This window comes from Lepisma saccharinum, chromosome 6, assembly GCF_977018435.1.
Source record: "Lepisma saccharinum chromosome 6, izLepSacc3.1, whole genome shotgun sequence".
NCBI lineage: Eukaryota > Metazoa > Arthropoda > Insecta > Zygentoma > Lepismatidae > Lepisma > Lepisma saccharinum.
In genome coordinates, this window is record NC_139234.1 from 2,801,817 (window position 1) to 2,821,196 (window position 19,380).

The 19,380-nt window shown below is 37.2% G+C and overlaps 1 long non-coding RNA gene across 2 annotated transcripts; it reads right to left on the reverse strand.

The window, feature by feature from the left end:
- Positions 1-371: 371 nt before the first annotated feature.
- Positions 372-18,646, reverse strand: LOC145989191 (uncharacterized). Of its 2 annotated transcripts, none has more exons than XR_014441808.1 (4): positions 18,538-18,646; positions 1,837-1,960; positions 1,610-1,726; positions 372-580 (listed from the first exon to the last, which is right to left on the reverse strand). It is a non-coding gene; the product is annotated as an uncharacterized LOC145989191 (long non-coding RNA). The 2 variants fall into 2 exon arrangements; XR_014441809.1 differs by lacking the exon at positions 18,538-18,646 and adding an exon at positions 6,118-6,200.
- Positions 18,647-19,380: the final 734 nt, after the last annotated feature.

Here is a 19,380-nt window from a genome sequence, read left to right on the forward strand (position 1 = left end):
AATGAAGTTGTGTTCGCTCCATGAACTGTCCGCTAACAGGAGGACACGGCACAAATATTACTTGGCAAATTGTCCATGACTATTTTCATCAAGCTTTCCTTGCACCCTAGGTGTTTTTAAGGAATAGATTTTTACGTTCTCTGGTGCAACTTTGTCAGTAGCTTGTTTCGAGCTTTGTTTTAATACTTGAAGCTCTCATTGCGTAAAACAAGGAGAATAAACATGGCGATGGACAATGTGCTTGGTAATATTTATGCATCCCACTGTACCAAGCACATATCGCAATATTTTTTACAGATAGATAGGCATATTATTAGTACTGAATCTGGATTCACAAAAAATACACATATCTAAATATATTTTACATTAAGTATATTTCCAGCTAGGAATGTAATGCATGCATTTAAATGTGTGCTTGAAATAACAAGTTCTGATATATCAGAGCAGCTAACTGGTGCTTCGTTCCAGGATGATTAAACGAAACGCAAGCTTTCCCCCGGGTGCTGGCTGACGGTCTTTAGATTAGGCTTGTTTTTTCCCTAGTCCTTGTCTTCCAAAACCTGTTCTCCTGCCGGAACACCTGGAATGAAATAAGAACGTGTTTACAAAATGAAACTGTTGTTAGCTGATTAGCAAAGCTTTCTTTACAGAAACAGTTGTAATTATGTGGGCAGGCGTTTCGTAGCTGATAAGTTTTGTAGAAAGAACCCGATAAGAACCGAGTGATTTTTTGTGGTTACACCCACCAACGTATACTAAATCGTTACTGCAGCGACGGTAATATGAAATGGACTGTCTTTTGTTGAGTAAAATTAAATGAGAAGTCGTGCCAAACAATTTCTGCTAGAAGTTACCTTTGTCACCGAGGTAGAAAAGCAACGTATTTACGCCCAATAGGACAAAACCGAAAAGATGCTTTGAAAAGCCAGAATCCAAAATTGGTTCTAAAAATCAAAATGACAAATTTTTGAAAGTTAAGAATGGAAAGGACTGTTTTGAAGAAAAAAGGGGACGAGGGAGAAGACTTGTTTTTAAAACGGAAGCCAGGTTTAAGAAATTTCACTCTTCACATTGCAGTGTGCGTTTTTAGAGTTTTTCATCCGATTTTAGAACCACGTCTACCATAACCTTAACTATCGGGGAAGGTTGGGGGGGGGGGGGCGGGACTCTGCACCCCCTTGACTTATCACCAAACCCTATCCGGGCGGTACTTTTATTTTTTCAATTTTTCAATTGACACACACACACACCCCAGTTAGTAGTGCAGCAATTAACTTCATTGTGAAGTATTTTTGTTCAAGGTACAATCCATTACAATCTGATATTCGATTGTTTGTAAGTAGAATTTTCTAGCACTTCGTGTAATTAGCCTTTAACTATTATTGTGAAAGTAAAATCTTCCTTAATAAATTTTACAAAATATTAAAATAACAATTAAAATTTCGCTGTATAAATTACACGTTAATGCTAAGTTCGTTGACTTGACAGTATGTAAGAATAGATCGACTCCCCTACCAGAAAATAAGCTCGTAGTTCCTTCTATGGCGTCTACAGTGCCTACATAAAACGGAACTACAAACTGTTTTTCTGCTGTTTCAAAATGGCGTACCATCTGCCAGTGTGCATCTCGCTCTTCTGTAAAACCCTGTGGCATTCTGGAACGAATCGACGCGACATCTGGTGGATTGGGTGCAGTTCAGTTCATCGCACAATGTGCTTACGGTGCCTGAGGAATAGAAAATATTAGAATTGTGAATGAACTCTTGTATTGTTAACATTTTTTCAGAAGTATTCAAGTAATGTTACTAACTCAAGTACCGAAAAGGTCACTCTCACCTCTGTTGGTATAGTACTGGTAAGCGAAATCACGTATTACTGGTTTCATCTCATCTTCTGCATCAGCAAGGACCAACGATAGAGCAAGGACTCCCAATAGTCTTGAGGCTATTTTCATTGTTGCCTGTAATGAAACAACAAAAGCGTTAATTTTCACTTCAAAATAGTGTATGTGCAATTCTATACCTCTGCTTAACCTTACCCGATAGCATATACCTTCTGCCACAATAAACATACCTTATCCAGTAGTGTAATTGATGCTATTACTGGGTCGATAAATGATGAGCCCTCCTCAGGCAGATTTGGCTACACTTAAACCTAGCTCAAGATGAGCATATGAGCTTTTTGCTCAAGTGTGGAACCCTGTCTAATCCAAGATTTTTGTAAAAATGCCCTCGGGAATTTCCCGTGAAATGATGACCCCCCTCAGATTGATTTGCCTACACTTATAAAAGGCACTTCTGTGAGATTGTTGTCCATAAGCTTGTTAAAAATATGCCCCTCTTGATATTGTTTTTGGCTACACTTAAAATTAAGCCCCCCTCACCCACACACACACACACACACACACCCACACCCACACATACACACACACCCACACCCACCCACACACACACACACACACACACCCAGATGTTTTCAATGCGGTCCGTGCTTAGGCTATATAAAGAGCTTTTGCATCACATATCAGTTAGTATTGTGAGAGTGGCTGAGGAGTATAGATGTGTTGTTGCATTGCTCCTCATACAGGTCTGATATTTGACACTTCTTGCTTGTTTGTTGTAATCCACTCATATTTAGAGTCAGGTTTATAACTGCCCCAATTTGTTATACATGACACATGGTATTAGGTCATTGTTTTTCTAGGACATGCCTGTGTAGATATGTATTTGTGTTAGAGCAGTGCTTCTGTACTTATTCTACCTTTGTGCATGTAGGCTATCAGCTTTATACAACCTGTCATAGGTTTATTAAGTATAGAGTTTTGATTTGAACCCCAAGAAATTTTATATAAATACCAAAGCCAAAAATATTAACACACATACACACACACACACACACACTAAATATACAAAGCACACTGCTGAACCCAACTGATATTTTTATTAAGCATAGAATTTTGATTTGAACCCCAAGAAATTTTATATAATAAACCAACAACAAAAATGCAAAAGAATTGTAATCCAGACAAATGCAGAACTCTCACAAAAATATGCCCAAAATGCCATAGAAAATATAGCATGGAATACTTCACATATAAACATATAGATACTTGTTCTGTACAGTCATCAACATTGCCAAACAAAATTGATTGGAAATATTGGTGTGATTGCTCTGTATAACTTAGATTGCAAGGCCAAATTTTGTAATTTTCTAGACCAGGAGCTAGATATTGCACACCAGAAACAAGCCATAAAATGCCTCTCCACAAATTATGTGAGCATCATGGAGCACACAATAGGATTTTAATCCCTATCTTGTACAAGTGACCATGACATGACATGACAATAACTATTTATTGTTTTCCCAAAAATTTTCTTCAAAAATTTGTAATGCACCCAATTTGCACTCTGATCTGCAATAATATATATCCTGTACTCTGGAGAAAATTCATGGCAATTGCAGAACCAATAATAAGAGCTGTCCTTTTGAAAGCTAACAAATATTCCCACAATTCTCCTAGATCTGTTGTATACAATCCTTTCAAACTTGCTGAGTATTTTCAGGGATATGTATTGAAAAACCCTGTTACTGGCAAACACCCACTGCATCTCAGTCTTATTCTACACTGCAAACAGGTCATACTCGGACAGGCCAAAAAACCTAAGCTTGAAATTATTCACAAGTAACTCGGATTTTATGTATCTTGAAATGGATCTTCTCTCAAAAAAATCCATACGGGCAGATATTTAACAACATATCTGTAAAAACATATTACACAGTCAATGATTGCTTCCCACAACTGCACATAATATTAGCCTCATGCAGTGATTCAATAATACACCTATAATTGCAATCCCTGAATTTTTGTCTCAAAAAATACAAAACAATCTCACTAATATGTATGTGCTCGTGGCATTCAACAAGATCCATATTGAAATCCTCACCACTGTACAAATTCCCATCATCTGTTGTGACAAATTTAACACTGTCACCTAGAAATATTTTGTTCATCCTATTGAAATATTTGTAATGTGTCCAGTTCAAACTCTGATCTAAAATCATATACATACTGTACTCTCTGTTAAATTTATTGCAGCTGCTAAACCAATAATTTGCATATAATCTCAACATGCTAAGATTGTGATAAGACTTGTTTTTGTAAAAACTAACAAACATCCCTTCAATCCTCATGTACCTGTTGTAGACAATTCTTTCAAACTTGCTGATCATCTTCAGGAACAAATATTGGAAAATTCTATCACTGGCAAGCACCCACTGCATTTCAGTTTCATTTTGTACTGCAAACAGGTCTTACTCAGACAGGCCAAAAAACCTGAGCTTGAATTCCTCAATAAGTGACTCGGATTTTATGTATCTTGAAATGCATCTCCTCTCAAAAAATCCTGAATCCATATAAAATTGTTTCTAGTAAATATTTTGAAATCTCAATTATCTTGATTGATGTCTCCTGTACTGCTTATATTGAGATCTGCTGCAGGCTGTTGCTCACTGCCTATCTCCAGATTCCTGTATCTGAAATACATATTGTATGTATTATCATACAGGCAGACTGTATAATTGTTTCCCACAGTTGCATATACAATTATTATTATTATCTAATAATTCAACAATACACTTCTAATTACAATCCCTGAATCTCTGTCTCAGAAAATACAGAACAATCTCACTTATATGTATATGCTCTGGGTACCCGACAAGATCCGGATTAAAATCCTCACCACTGTACAAGTTCCCATTATCTGTTGTTACAAATTCTATATTCTTGTCTATCAATTTTCTGTTAATCTTATTTAAATATTTGTAGTGCTTCCAATTTGAACTCTGATCTGCAATCATGTACATCCTATACTCTGCAGGCAATTCATAGCAATTGTTGAACCAATAATTATCTTACAATCTCAACATGCAATAATATTGATAATACTTGTCTTTGTAAAAATTAACAAAAAAATCCAACAATCCTCCTGTATCTGTTGTATATAATCCTTTCAAACTTGCTAAGCATCTTAAGGCACAAATATTTAAAAATCCTATCACTTACAAGCACCCACTGCATTTCAGTTTCATTCTGTACAGCAAACAGGTCATACTCAGACAGGTTAGAGAATTTGAACTTGAAATCATCAACAAGGGACTTGGATTTTATGTATTTTGAAATATATCTTCTCTGAAAAAATCTTGTATCATGTAATTCCATACAACATAAACACCCCTGCTTGTGTTTCTTAGGGCTGTTACAGCACTAAATTAATGTTCACTGTCTACTGCCAGATTCATGTATTTGAAATATATGTTATGTTAAAAATCAATGTATGTATTATCACACAGGCAGAGTGGATAATTGTTTCCCACAGTTGCATGTATAGTTGTTATCCTCTAGGGATTCAACAAAACACTTATGATTACAATCCCTAAATTTTTGTCTCAGAAAATACATAACAATCTCACTTATGTGTGGATGTTTGTAGTACCTAACAAGATCTGCATTAAAATCTTTCCCACTGTACAAGTACCATTGTCTGTTGTGACAAATTCAACACTCTTATCTATTAATTTCCTGTTAATTTTATTTAAAAATTTGTAATGCTTCCAATTTGAACTCTGATCTACAATCATGTAAACACTATGCTCTGCATTAGTCAATTCATAGCAATTGTTGAACCAATAATTGTCCAACAATTTTAACACACAGTAGTGATAGCACCTGTCCGTGTGAAAATTAACAAAGAACCCAACAATTCTCCTGTACCTGTTGTATGCAAGCCTTTCAAACTTGCTAAGCATCTTAAGACACAAGTACTGGAAAATCCTGTCACTCATAAGCACCCACTGCATTTCAGTTTTATTCTGTACAGCAAACAGGTTATACTCAGACAGGCCAGAGAACCTAAGCTTGAAATCATCAACAAGTGACTTGGATTTTATGTATTTTGAAATACATCTTCTTTCAAAAAATCCTGTATCAGGTAATTCCATATAATTCTAATAGAAAACAAGATACATGTGCAATTTACATAAACACCCCTGCTTGCCTGCCCTAGGTTGAGATTGCTTCTAGCACAGAGCTCTGTTTCAATAAAAAATAATCTCAATTACCTTGCTTGTTGTCTCTGTCCTGTTTGCCTGCTTAGATGCTCAGGGCTGTTGCAGCACTAGATTGATGCTCACTTGACCACGGCTGAAATACATGTAAAAAATTACACTGACAGACATGATACATGCAGCTGTGGTAAACAATTATCCAGTCTGTCAGTGTAATTTTTTACATGTATTTCAGCCGTGGTCAAGTGAGCATCAATCTAGTGCTGCAACAGCCCTGAGCATCTAAGCAGGCAAACAGGACAGAGACAACAAGCAAGGTAATTGAGATTATTTTTTATTGAAACAGAGCTCTGTGCTAGAAGCAATCTCAACCTAGGGCAGGCAAGCAGGGGTGTTTATGTAAATTGCACATGTATCTTGTTTTCTATTAGAATTATATGGAATTACCTGATACAGGATTTTTTGAAAGAAGATGTATTTCAAAATACATAAAATCCAAGTCACTTGTTGATGATTTCAAGCTTAGGTTCTCTGGCCTGTCTGAGTATAACCTGTTTGCTGTACAGAATAAAACTGAAATGCAGTGGGTGCTTATGAGTGACAGGATTTTCCAGTACTTGTGTCTTAAGATGCTTAGCAAGTTTGAAAGGCTTGCATACAACAGGTACAGGAGAATTGTTGGGTTCTTTGTTAATTTTCACACGGACAGGTGCTATCACTACTGTGTGTTAAAATTGTTGTACAATTGTTGGTTCAACAATTGCTATGAATTGACTCCTGCAGAGCATAGTGTTTACATGATTGTAGATCAGAGTTCAAATTGGAAGCATTACAAATTTTTAAATAAAATTAACAGGAAATTAATAGATAAGAGTGTTGAATTTGTCACAACAGACAATGGGTACTTGTACAGTGGGAAAGATTTTAATGTAGATCTTGTTAGGTACTACAAACATCCACACATAAGTGAGATTGTTATGTATTTTCTGAGACAAAAATTTAGGGATTGTAATCATAAGTGTCTTGTTGAATCCCTAGAGGATAACAACTATACATGCAACTGTGGGAAACAATTATCCACTCTGCCTGTGTGATAATACATACATTGATTTTTAACATAACATATATTTCAAATACATGAATCTGGCAGTAGACAGTGAACATTAATTTAGTGCTGTAACAGCCCTAAGAAACACAAGCAGGGGTGTTTATGTTGTATGGAATTACATGATACAAGATTTTTTCAGAGAAGATATATTTCAAAATACATAAAATCCAAGTCCCTTGTTGATGATTTCAAGTTCAAATTCTCTAACCTGTCTGAGTATGACCTGTTTGCTGTACAGAATGAAACTGAAATGCAGTGGGTGCTTGTAAGTGATAGGATTTTTAAATATTTGTGCCTTAAGATGCTTAGCAAGTTTGAAAGGATTATATACAACAGATACAGGAGGATTGTTGGATTTTTTTGTTAATTTTTACAAAGACAAGTATTATCAATATTATTGCATGTTGAGATTGTAAGATAATTATTGGTTCAACAATTGCTATGAATTGCCTGCAGAGTATAGGATGTACATGATTGCAGATCAGAGTTCAAATTGGAAGCACTACAAATATTTAAATAAGATTAACAGAAAATTGATAGACAAGAATATAGAATTTGTAACAACAGATAATGGGAACTTGTACAGTGGTGAGGATTTTAATCCGGATCTTGTCGGGTACCCAGAGCATATACATATAAGTGAGATTGTTCTGTATTTTCTGAGACAGAGATTCAGGGATTGTAATTAGAAGTGTATTGTTGAATTATTAGATAATAATAATAATTGTATATGCAACTGTGGGAAACAATTATACAGTCTGCCTGTATGATAATACATACAATATGTATTTCAGATACAGGAATCTGGAGATAGGCAGTGAGCAACAGCCTGCAGCAGATCTCAATATAAGCAGTACAGGAGACATCAATCAAGATAATTGAGATTTCAAAATATTTACTAGAAACAATTTTATATGGATTCAGGATTTTTTGAGAGGAGATGCATTTCAAGATACATAAAATCCGAGTCACTTATTGAGGAATTCAAGCTCAGGTTTTTTGGCCTGTCTGAGTAAGACCTGTTTGCAGTACAAAATGAAACTGAAATGCAGTGGGTGCTTGCCAGTGATAGAATTTTCCAATATTTGTTCCTGAAGATGATCAGCAAGTTTGAAAGAATTGTCTACAACAGGTACATGAGGATTGAAGGGATGTTTGTTAGTTTTTACAAAAACAAGTCTTATCACAATCTTAGCATGTTGAGATTATATGCAAATTATTGGTTTAGCAGCTGCAATAAATTTAACAGAGAGTACAGTATGTATATGATTTTAGATCAGAGTTTGAACTGGACACATTACAAATATTTCAATAGGATGAACAAAATATTTCTAGGTGACAGTGTTAAATTTGTCACAACAGATGATGGGAATTTGTACAGTGGTGAGGATTTCAATATGGATCTTGTTGAATGCCACGAGCACATACATATTAGTGAGATTGTTTTGTATTTTTTGAGACAAAAATTCAGGGATTGCAATTATAGGTGTATTATTGAATCACTGCATGAGGCTAATATTATGTGCAGTTGTGGGAAGCAATCATTGACTGTGTAATATGTTTTTACAGATATGTTGTTAAATATCTGCCCGTATGGATTTTTTTGAGAGAAGATCCATTTCAAGATACATAAAATCCGAGTTACTTGTGAATAATTTCAAGCTTAGGTTTTTTGGCCTGTCCGAGTATGACCTGTTTGCAGTGTAGAATAAGACTGAGATGCAGTGGGTGTTTGCCAGTAACAGGGTTTTTCAATACATATCCCTGAAAATACTCAGCAAGTTTGAAAGGATTGTATACAACAGATCTAGGAGAATTGTGGGAATATTTGTTAGCTTTCAAAAGGACAGCTCTTATTATTGGTTCTGCAATTGCCATGAATTTTCTCCAGAGTACAGGATATATATTATTGCAGATCAGAGTGCAAATTGGGTGCATTACAGATTTTTGAAGAAAATTTTTGGGAAAACAATAAATAGTTATTGTCATGTCATGTCATGTCATGGTCACTTGTACAAGATAGGGATTAAAATCCTATTGTGTGCTCCATGATGCTCACATAATTTGTGGAGAGGCATTTTATGGCTTGTTTCTGGTGTGCAATATCTAGCTCCTGGTCTAGAAAATTACAAAATTTGGCCTTGCAATCTAAGTTATACAGAGCAATCACACCAATATTTCCAATCAATTTTGTTTGGCAATGTTGATGACTGTACAGAACAAGTATCTATATGTTTATATGTGAAGTATTCCATGCTATATTTTCTATGGCATTTTGGGCATATTTTTGTGAGAGTTCTGCATTTGTCTGGATTACAATTCTTTTGCATTTTTGTTGTTGGTTTATTATATAAAATTTCTTGGGGTTCAAATCAAAATTCTATGCTTAATAAAAATATCAGTTGGGTTCAGCAGTGTGCTTTGTATATTTAGTGTGTGTGTGTGTGTGTGTATGTGTGTTAATATTTTTGGTTTTGGTATTTATATAAAATTTCTTGGGGTTCAAATCAAAACTCTATACTTAATAAACCTATGACAGGTTGTATAAAGCTGATAGCCTACATGCACAAAGGTAGAATAAGTACAGAAGCACTGCTCTAACACAAATACATATCTACACAGGCATGTCCTAGAAAAACAATGACCTAATACCATGTGTCATGTATAACAAATTGGGGCAGTTATAAACCTGACTCTAAATATGAGTGGATTACAACAAACAAGCAAGAAGTGTCAAATATCAGACCTGTATGAGGAGCAATGCAACAACACATCTATACTCCTCAGCCACTCTCACAATACTAACTGATATGTGATGCAAAAGCTCTTTATATAGCCTAAGCACGGACCGCATTGAAAACATCTGGGTGTGTGTGTGTGTGTGTGTGTGGGTGGGTGTGGGTGTGTGTGTATGTGTGGGTGTGGGTGTGGGTGTGTGTGTGTGTGTGGGTGAGGGGGGCTTAATTTTAAGTGTAGCCAAAAACAATATCAAGAGGGGCATATTTTTAACAAGCTTATGGACAACAATCTCACAGAAGTGCCTTTTATAAGTGTAGGCAAATCAATCTGAGGGGGGTCATCATTTCACGGGAAATTCCCGAGGGCATTTTTACAAAAATCTTGGATTAGACAGGGTTCCACACTTGAGCAAAAAGCTCATATGCTCATCTTGAGCTAGGTTTAAGTGTAGCCAAATCTGCCTGAGGGGGGCTCATCATTTATCGACCCAGTAATAGCATCAATTACACTACTTTATCCTTTCGTTATGTTTACATTTATTTGTGTAATTTGTCAATTACTCCAGTGAGCTCATTCCGGCCAAATACTTCTTTCTGGCTCCACGTGATCGGGAGCATAATGTTGTGAAGGGACGGCAATGGCAGCGATTGGAGAGGAAGGAGTGGAGGCGTGGGGGTCAGTTCCCCCCACTGTTTGCCTTGTTTACCAGGAAAAACAAAAACCCCTTCCCCAGTTTTGGCACACAATCGCCGCCACTGGAAGAAGATAGGGCTGAGCCGATACCGCGGTGAGTATCGGTTGATTTTCTTTTACCGATACCAAAGATTTTCAGTGGCTAGAAGAGCGGGCAAAGGCAACAGCTCGTCTCAACATATGTCCTTTTTAAAAGTTCGATTACCCTTCCTTCTGAAAGATTGGGAGCCCAGCACAAGAAGTTCCACAGATTTCCCTAGAAACGCTAGATAATCCCCCAGCCTCCTGGGAAGCAGATGACAAGATCAAAGGCATAGGTAAAAGTGTAAGCTGAAGCCGAACGTGACCATGAAATCATGAACTGCCTAGTTAACGCTGTAGGAAATAAACCATTCATTGCCAATTCATGCTTGAAGCTCGTGTCGTAACTCGTAAGATAGGTGGATGTTTTTAAACCACCCGCCGCGCTAATTCCGGGTCAGTTGCGGAGTTCTTGGAAAAGAGGGATGAAGGTCACTGTGCAATTAGCTTTGTTTTACGAGGGTTGCTATTTATGTATCCGGAATAACAAACAAAAATAAAATATGTATAATTGAAAATGGTTTTATTGTTTTTCAAAATATTCTCCATGATGATCGATACACTTTTGCATACGTTTGAACAAATTCTCATAGCACTTTGTTCATCCCGATTGATGTATCTCGAAAACATGCAATTTGAACGCATCAATCGCTTCTTCTGGCGTCGAAAATCGTTGACCACGTAGCTTATTCTTCACGTACGGGAACAAAAAGAAATCATTGGGTGCTAAATCAGGGATATACGGCCGATGACCCATCAATTCAATGTTTTCACCGGTCAAATACTGAGTTGTTTGGACCGATGGGTGAGAACTCGCATTGTCATGGTGAAGAATGATCCTGTATCGCTGGTTGTTTCTTCTGATTTCCCCAAAGACTTCTGGCAAACAAATGGTTGTGTACCATTCAGAACCGACGGTTCTACGATTCTCTAGTGGCACTGTAGTCACATGTCCATTTTTCCCAAAAAACAAAAACAAAAAAAACAGGCGACCATTTGCTTCGAAGTGCTTCTTGCACGAACAACTTTTGTTGGGTTTGGCTCGTCTTGGAACACCCACACCGTCGACTGCTGTTTGCTTTCGGGCTCATATGCATAGATCCAAGATTTGTCACCTGTGTAGATGTTATACACGGCTTTTGAAGCACCATGATTGTATTTTGTGAGTATTTGTTTGCACCAATCGACGTGAGCCTTTTTTTGAGCGATTGTCAAATTATGCAGGATCCAACGCGAACAAATCTTCTTCACGGCTAAATGTTCATGCAATATCTTATGTATGCTAGTCATACTAATGCCCAGGGATGCCTCAATCTCACGATATGTCACATGACGATCTTGCATTATCAGTTCTCGCACAGCATCAATGTTTCCTGGCACAACAACAGATTTTGGACGGCCTTCTTTAGATTCGTCCGTGAGCGAACGACGGCCACGATTGAATTCGCTAAACCGGTGATATACAGTTCTTTTAGATGGTGCTTCATCGCCAAAAGTCGAAGTGAGTTAATCGATGCACTGTTGTTGAGATAATCCACGTCGAAAGTCGTAGAAAATCATTGCTCGAAAATGTTCTCGAGTTAATTCCATTGTTGGCCTCCGATGAAATTTTCAAGTCCCTGAGGGTTATTCATTTCCGCTGAGATTAGATTGGGAACATACGGCTTTGAATGACAGAACTAAGGAAGATTAAGTTTTTGTTTCAAGTCCACCTTATGCACAGATAGGCTAATCGGGACTGGACCTACATTTTAAAGTAGGACCCGAACCACTATGTGCTTCCACTGAGTATCGAACCCTGGATCTATTGATTACAATGCGACGGCTTTATCACTACACCAGGCCCCTCTAAAGATTTATGTACACCACTACTTACAATAATGTACATAAAATATTTTTCAGGAACTTAACCTTTTATGAAATGGACGTACCATCATTCTTTTTGTTATTCAATAAATATTCAAATGTTTTTACTTCTTTGACATTAATTTCCTTGCCAGGACAGTTGTTTCTTCACAAATTTTAGCGGTCTTAACTACACGTAAGATAGATGACAAATATTTGCTGTTTTATCTTTGATGTTATTGTTTTCTTTTTATATTTATGTAATAACAATATTTTTAGTCAAGAAACAAAGAACAAAATAGGTATTAACGTTGTCTTTCTTCAGTTTCTTAGTCTGTGGTTACATACAACAATACTCCATACGCATCGGGGAAATTAAGTACCAATTAATTAATTTACATATTATTACGAATCCACCTATAATTATATTAACGTATTAAATAGAAACACTTACATTATTATATTTCTGAGACACTTAACTCGGACTGGCTCCCCAAATATATTTCTAGATACGTGTCAACAGTGATGTGACGAGTTAGTATGACTCGGTAACTAGCCTTTTAATTTTAAACTGGAATTATACAAGTATCGGTATCGACAAATGGTGGTATCGGCTCAGCTCTAGAAGAAGGTATGATTCCACGATATACGTCATCATCTTAAGATCATCATTTGACTACTAATATAATAATTTTGTAGAAATATGTATAGTTAATTTTAGCAGAACGTTTGCTAGTTTGATTTGTCCCTTTATGCAGGTCTTGAGCAACACGAGAATTTGTCTTTTGTTATCATAACCAATGCAGAAGTTTGACTTAACATAACTTGAGATTTTGATGTATAGAGTAAACTGTATGTGAATGTCTCAACAATGAACTTGTTTATCTTTCTCCCAACAATTGACGGCGGACTATTAAGGCCTCTTCTATGCCAGTAATGGGTTTCAACATTATCAGTATTCTACCAGCATCAATTTTTTCTTCTGTAGGAGTGAAATAATTTCTTCCATATTTAATGGAAAAACGCAACCCAAAGTTAATGGTAACTTTATCTCAGCTTAATGCTTCACGAAACTTAGCGAATGCCCTGTTTGGTTACACGCTATATTTTGGAACTACAGCACTGACCTCTAGTGTACAAGAAAAACTACATAAATGCTCCTTTAGCCCAAATGTCTATTTTTGTGTTCTATTTAGAGGTTTATTAAAAGTGACCTCCCCCTCTGATCATTTTCTGGCGACGCCACTGCTTGTTTTTGTCCAAAATTCGAGACGAGGACGAGACCGAGAGAGGAATTAGTCTCTCGTCTCGGAACCAACGCCTTTCTCTATTAATTGAACTACGAGCATTGTTCATACATTGTCCAATGTCTAGTTCCAGAGTCTTCTTCCATTTGTATATTTCGAATTTGTACCAGTCCTGCATTCTCACGAAAACAAATAGTTGCCATGACTTATGCTCGAACCTTCGTACTCATTTCCTGAAAAATGAAACTTTCATGCCCAGAAATGGGAGAAAGGAAGAAATATTAATAATAAATCATGGTTTCTCTAACTATGGTGATACTAGTTCTCTTTGATACTACAACATTTTTAATATTATTAATAATATACCATAGGGTTTCTCTGTCCTCCTCTGTGGCTATGCTGTCTAAGGCGCTGTGCTTTGGACTCCGACTGCGGGACGGCATGGGTTCGAGTCCGCCTGGGTTCAGTCTCTGGGTTCTCGGCCTATGTATAGGACCGGTGGCAAGCCACCATCGTGAGGAAATTGGGGAGCTACGAGTGAGTAGCGTAATCCGGTCTTGGATATCTCCTATAACGGCTGGCGGTTCGATGTGCTGACCCCACGTCATCCCACTTCTGGTTGAAGATCTCCACACTTCTAGGTAGGATCGTGGGAGGGAGATAGGCCCAGGCCCTTTCGAGGGCTGTCGAGCCATGAGTTATTACTATTATAGGGTTTCTCTTGTATCCATTTTCGAACAGGTTCCTTTCGTAGAATTTGTTGCTCAACCGCATCTGTGAATATGGTTATACATTGTAGTCGGATTTATTTACACAGGTGTTGCAACACTGGAGCAGAGAATTACGTAGTTACGTTTTGCACTGTGCAACAAACTTCTGACACGAAACTGTAGCACAAATCACACCATATGACTGCGTCGTCATGAAAACAAGAGTGTCAAGCCTGACCTATCTAGTCTATCCACATAAGCATATAGGAGTGGGAAGCAAATTTTCACACGAAAATAAAGGGTCATAAGGTTAGATATGTCTGATTTGATGTTGGCATTTTGCTTTTGAGTAGTGATTCATCAATGGGGCGAGGGGTTGTGTTATTCTTGCTTGTGATAAGCGAAAATAACAATAATTAAGGAAGAAGATAGGGGAGAGAAACCACTTGGTTTGTAAACAAAGTGGTTTCTGGTTCGATTCCCGGTGGGCAGGGTTAGAAACCACATACAATACAAAACATACGATTATCATCATATTTCATACATATCATATATGATGTTCAGGTGAGCAAATGCCTTAAGAAAGCCCGCGCACGGCACGGCTATCTGACATCATCAATGGTAGGCAAAGCGAGTTATACATTTGTATTGTGAAATTGTTTTCCTGTACAAATATAAGTAGGATACTTGAGAGCTGGTACAGTGGGATCCATGAGTATTACCGCGCAAATTGTCCATCACCATGTTCATATACTTTATTTGATCCAATAAGAGCTTCAAGAATGAAAAAGAAAACTCAAAACAAGCTGTTGACAACTTCTGCACCAGCATACATACAAATCCATCGCTTAAAACACATAGGATGTAAGAGAAAAATTAATGAAAATAGTCATGGACAATTTGCACGGTAATACTCATGGATCCCACTGTACAGGCAACGCCAAAGATAACATTTGCCCATCGCTGATTTCATTCTTCTGTATTCTCCATCTTCTGATGTTTTAAAGAATGGAATTCTGTTGATACGAAGCAGATTGTCCCCTCTGCATATTGACGTTTTAATTTTAATTTATGATCATCACATCGTTTAAAACAGACTGGAGGATAATGGTGACCGACAATTCGCATACCACTTCTCTTGCAGTTTGCTGTACTGTGTAATTACGAGACCACTTGATAAATATGAGCTCATAACAAACGCAGTACTAATATGACTGCGTAATTGCCCGTACTTTTTGGTCCGTTGGAATGTGTCTGTTCACATGACTTCCTTTTATTGCCTTCTCAATTCAATGTCACATTGAAAACATTACAACATGCATTTGCAAATGTTGCACTATATCCACACACTCCGTAAACACTAAGCTAAAATCTCTCTCAGTTTCTGCCTACTAAAAGCAAAATTAACAATTGTGATGACCTCCCAGTGATGGAGGTTGCGTGTAAACACTAATCAGTGCCTGCGCAGGCCTTGTTATACAAGAAGGTATCGGCTGAGTTGCTGCTGACCTCCCACCTCCATCGCCCATGAGCCGGTCAGCAACTCATTCATAATGATATAGTGCCAATCTTTGGTTTGCAAAGTAGGTTCCTGAACAAATAAATAGCATCCAAAGATGGCACATTCATAGAATTTCGAAATGGAAGCCCCTATGAGACAAATCCGTGCGGGTACCTCGTTAGGCGTTTCGTAATGGACGTTACCTTCAGTCTCTGTCGTGTATCAAATGACCTTGAGATTTTCAACACGTATACAATAGTCACTAAGACAGTTTCACCTGTATTACATGCACTTCCTAGCTTGCTTATGGACAGCTCCTCCCTTCCTCACCACACATAAAATTTCGAGCCCCGGTAAAATTAGCTCCAAAGATAACAGTAAGGAAATTGTTCATCGCTATTTGAGTTTTTTCTTCTCCATTCAGTGTTTTTAGAAAATGGATTTGTACTTGTGCTGGAGCAGATGTTGCCCTCTGCTTATTGGTTGGTACTTTTGTTTCAATTCTTGAACCCCACGTTGTGGAAAACAGAATGAATGAACATGGTGGTGGACAATTTGCCTGATATACGTATTTGCCGTTCCGTTGGCTGTATCAAATTCAAAAGCGTGTTTCCTCACGAAAACAATAACATAATTTTCCATTTGTAATAGTAAGATAAGGACAGAAACTTCATTAATGAAGCATTTTTTATTACATTCAAACGCACAATTTTAAATGCGGAATATAATCATTTCTAATTTACGATTATAAATTATTCTTAATCTGAAATAAATAAAGTTATAAGAATTCGAATCACTATCTCCTCATTCAAGTATATGTATTACCCCAATACATAGGACCCGTCTTTTGATTTTTTTCCTGCAATTTACGATTGTGATTTTTCGGTTTTGATGTTATGTCACGACCGGATCAAGAAAGTATGGGGCGTTACCCCCACACCCCCTATACGCCTTCATGGCGTGGTGCTAAGCACAGGGGAGCACTTTACCTTTACCTTTACGGTTTTGATGAGAACTTCAGCCCATATCAGCCCTACCCTTCGGCATCCTTGATAACCTCAGGAACAGTGACTAACTATGATATGATCCATATTTTTATGTGACGTCACAACTTTAAAATATGTCACTGATATATTATACTTTTATGAAAGGACACGTAAATGTGTTATTATATGTAATATTGCACCTTGTTTGTAATGTATAACTTTTGTTTAATGTTTATTGTATTTTGTGCTCTATTATGAGTAGTTTAATGTATCAAGTTTGCGAGAGTGCACTATGTGAATTTGTATTTCTAAACATGTGTAGGTGTCAGTTTTGTTGATAGTATTCTTTTGTAGTGAGTGAGTGATTCATCTGTACTTGAATCTGTGTTCTCGAAAATAGTATAAAAGCGATGATATCGCTTAAGAAATAACACACTTTCGCCACGGATCGACGAAGCTTTTAAACTTAAAAAGGAACTCCTCGGTGTTGTGCATACATCTTGGTATGGTAGTTCGTGGAGCAAGCTAGGCCTATGTGACCATAGGTACGCCGATAGCCATGCATTGATGCTATGCACAATACTGCAACCATTCTACGTTAAATAATAAAGCTAGCCTAAGGATTAATTTGGAAATAAAAGGCTAAAGAGCAAATATTGGCTCAGTTATTATTGCATATATCTTGGTGTGGTAGTTCGGGGCGCAAGCTAGATTTATGTGATCATAGGCATGCCGATAGCCACGCATTGAGTTTATGCGTTTTTAGTTGAGTCAATTGATCGACTAAGCGAAATCCTCGCCTTCGTCTCAAGTATATTCGCATTATAATTGTCATAAATAAAGAATAAAACTTTTTAGTTTATCTACTGCAGCAATGTCGTTCACCGCTGAGTATTATTAAGCCATTATTAATAAATATAATAATACGTTTAATAGATAAATAATACTTGAAATAATCTTGAACGTATCAACTAGACGCGGTATTATATCAGAGGTCCTAGGTTGGAATCCTGGCATGGTCATGATGTCTATGTGTTTTAGCCTGCATGAATTTCATCAACTCATCCTTGTAGCTGCGATTAAGCAAGATATGTATTATTCAGAGGCATGCCCAAGGGTGGTTGGTGGGGGTTATATCCCCCTTTGGCCCAGTATTCCTAAAAAAAAGAACGTCAAACGTAAGAAAATATGGCGAAATGAGGGATGACTACCAGAAAAAGTGTACATAACCCCTCCCTTTGGAAAATGCTGGGCACGCCACTGGTATTAATAGCAAAGGAACGTAATAAAACTATATAATATGTGGATCCGTCCAGGACATTCAAAGAACATTAGGTAATATCACCACGTGGAAACCCTTGACTTTCTGGGTACCCCTCGTAATAATTCTAATAGTTTCGTGCAATTAATTTGTTACATATGTATTAAATTATGTTGATTGTTCTTGGAAAGCTTTAGTTGAAACAAAAAAAAAAAAAAAAAAGGTGCCGAACACGAAAAATATCCAATTGCCCGAACAGGCAATTACACACAGTCTACCAGAAATATGTTAGTCATCACTTACCGAGCTCACTCACTCAACTACTGGAAAGTGGATTTTGTTCAATCGTGATACGCAAATGTGCAGAACAAAATGTTTACTTCAATGCAGGAAGGAATGCTTTGTGCACTAACAGTTGTAGCAGGCAACGCGTGCTTAAATCCTAAATTCAACGTAAATATAGATTTCGAACATTTTCTCGTTTCCTCTCATTGTAAGTGTCGCAAGAATACAATTCTTAATAGCTCAAAACAATATTGTTCAACTTTTTTTAAAAAGTTGAAATGTATATCAGCACATACGAAGCCTCTACTTCAAGGTATAACAATTTCGTATTATGCTAACAGCTAAATTGCCTTTTCAAACATACCAACGTGAATACAAGAGCTGACTGTATAATGCATGAAACGAATTAAATTTTAACAGTGCAACGTATCGAAGAACTTTCACCAGACAAATCAGCTTTATAGAATTCATTACACGTCATGTGCACAAATAAAGTACAAGCACTGTTACCGTCGCAGGCAATGGCTCTGAAAACTCACTTAGTCTATTCTCACGGCCGTAAGTTAGTGTTCGAAGAACGCCTTTCAACTCCTAATGTAACGGGTGGCCAGAATTAAAGTTACCCAACACAGAGCCCTCTGTAGCCTGTTTGAGGCATCGCAGAACTCTGAAATTTGGTGAATCCACTATGGAGACCATGGGGAAGAGGATGACGATAAAGGAAAAAAAATAGTTCAATTTTCCGCCACCAGGTTGAAATGTGGCGCTGTACTTCCATGATGGGTTGTAATAATGACGTAAACTGCTCCAATTGGTTATGGATTTGCCTTTACCTTGCAATCTTTCAATAAACGAGAGATT